Genomic DNA, 2,555 nt, shown 5'->3' with positions numbered 1-2,555 from the left:
ATTATTTCAAATATTCTTTTAAAGTATAATTATTCGAGGTTTAATTATTTATTAAATGATTTAATATGATTTAAAAATCATAAAACCTGATTTAAAATACTTTCTGAATTTCAGAAAATCATTCGAACAATTTCAGATCGTTCGAAGAATATTATATCGACTTATTTTAATTATTTTGAACATAGTTTCAAAAGAAACTCCCCCTTATTTAATTATCTGTTGACAATGGTCAACTCACATCCTTAGTGCTTCCTCCGAAAATTCTCGGAAGTACATATATATGTATACGCATAAGATGAGTTGTTTCTATCAACAAGCAAAACGCTTGGGGAACTTCGATGTGGCTCAAGTTCTTGGGATATGATAGGATTTCTTAAAGGACAGGGGGGGGTAGAGATCCAGTACTTCGTGTATTGGGGAGACTGCTAGTACCGTGGAGACGGTACTATATGTACCTAAGGACCTGCCAAGTGTGTGTATACCCGAAATGGGACACATAGACCGTATGCGGCAAGGCTGATAACCGGGATATGAAGGTGTCTTCCTTCTACTAGTAGAAAAGGTTACTGATTATCCGTAGTACGACTGATCATAATATGCGGTAGCTCCGGTGAATGTCATATTCTTCCAATCGGAATTGTAATGCAATACGTAACCTAAACCTAGGTGTTGGGTTTTACCATTAAGGTATTCGTAGGATAATAAATCCACTAAAGAATTATTTTCGAAAGAATGTGTGTATCACCGAGAAAAACTATTTTTGAATAAAATATATTTATCATATATTGTATTATACTTAAGTTTATCATATAGTCATTTCATACTGTACATTATTATGCAGGGTATCATAGCTAATACTTGTTTTCTTAAAATTGACACAACACAACAGTGAATCAAGATGCCTATCATGAAACTCACAGCCAGGAAACGGGTAGGAAACGGCCAGCTATTCCGTAGGATGTTTGGTGTTGTACCTCAGGTAGATCGAATAAGCTGGATTTGATTTCAGTTGTTTTTAGTCCGGCTTATTTACAAGTATGACTTGTGTAAGATAATAAATAAGAAACATATATTTGTCTGACGGAATAACCTTACTTAAAGGTCATTTCCGCGGTAATACTTAATCACTTTTGAGTTGTAATAATTAATCACTTTGTGGATTGATATACTCTAGTAATGAATGGTTCGTTTCCAGATAATAACCTATAAGTGTGTGTGTGTGTGTGATAAGTGTGGGGTCGTAAATGTGTGAGTATTTATATATTATGGAACGAGGTAAGTGTTATACAGGATTCAAGATGGCATGGCCTCCTAGATCCCTGACCCCGGATTTTAAGGCGCCACAGAAGTGGTATCAGAGCCTTAGGTTATCAAATCTTGGAAACGATAGGATATAAAATACGTAGACATAAGGATAATAATAATCAATTAGAGCTCAATTCGAGTTTGCCGTCGGGCTACATGGGTAGTCTTGACAGTTTTACCATTAAGGGAATTCCGACTCTAAGTTAGTAACACCTTGTTTATTGTGTCAGGTACCGGTGGAGCCTATGGGGGAGGTTGACCCTGTTGGTGATGTTATGGCCCCTAAACGTGACCCTACTCCTGAGCCGGAGGATCCACCTATTGATGACTCAGATGATGACCCTACTGAGGATCCCCCGGAGGAGGAGACTGACTTCCCTACCCCCATAGCTGATGATGTTTAGATGCTCCAGGGCGATGGCGTAGACTGGACAGAAACAGAGATGTACCCTCTCCCGACCATTCACCCTCCTACATCCCACCCAGGGATGCTGAGCCCTTTGCCCTACACTGATGATGACGAGGATGACGAGATGGATGCACATTAGGGATTTCATCGAGATCTGCGACACGTTCAAGTTCAATAATATTTTTGAATATGCTATGAAATTGAGACTTTTCCCATTCTCTCTGAGAAATAAAGCTAAGAGCTGGTTGCAGTCTTTACCACCAGGTTCTATTGCTACTTGGGAGGATCTTGCTCAGAAATTCTGTACTAAATTATTCCCTATGGCAAAGACAGCTGCAATCAGGAATGCTCTTACTCAATTCACATAGCAATCGGGAGAATCTTTATATGAAGCTTGGGAGCGCTATAAGAAGATGCTTAGGAAATGTCCTCATCATGGAATGCCTGACTGGATGGTGATCAATTACTTTTAAAATGGTTTGGGAGCACAGTCAAACCTATGCTCGATGCAGCATCAGGTGGAGCATTATGGGCTAAGAGCTATGAGGAAGCTTATGAGCTTATTGAGATGATGGCTGCAAATGAATATCAGAATCCAACTCAGAGGCTACCACAAGACAAGGTAGCAGGAATTTTGGAGGTGGATACAGCTACGGCTATCGCTGCTCAGCTAATGGCATTGACTATGAAGGTCGATTCTCTGACTAACTATGTTATTCAAACGATAATAAGTGTTTGTGAGCTTTATGCAGGATCGCATCCGACAGAGCAATGTGCTATATCTAGTGAGTAATCTCAGTTTATGAGCAACTTTCAGAGGTCGCAGCAACCTGTTCCCGCT

At 39.6% G+C, this 2,555-nt stretch overlaps 1 non-coding gene across 1 annotated transcript; it reads right to left on the bottom strand.

Annotated features, from left to right (window-relative positions):
• Positions 1-2,049: 2,049 nt before the first annotated feature.
• On the bottom strand, positions 2,050-2,156 carry LOC141723081 (small nucleolar RNA R71). Its single transcript, XR_012576074.1, has one exon. It is a non-coding gene; the product is annotated as a small nucleolar RNA R71 (small nucleolar RNA).
• Positions 2,157-2,555: the final 399 nt, after the last annotated feature.

The sequence above is a fragment of the Apium graveolens genome, chromosome 4, assembly GCF_009905375.1.
Source record: "Apium graveolens cultivar Ventura chromosome 4, ASM990537v1, whole genome shotgun sequence".
Lineage (NCBI taxonomy): Eukaryota > Viridiplantae > Streptophyta > Magnoliopsida > Apiales > Apiaceae > Apium > Apium graveolens.
The sequence above is the reverse complement of the archived record's forward strand: the minus strand, read 5'-3'. Positions and strand labels throughout refer to the sequence as shown.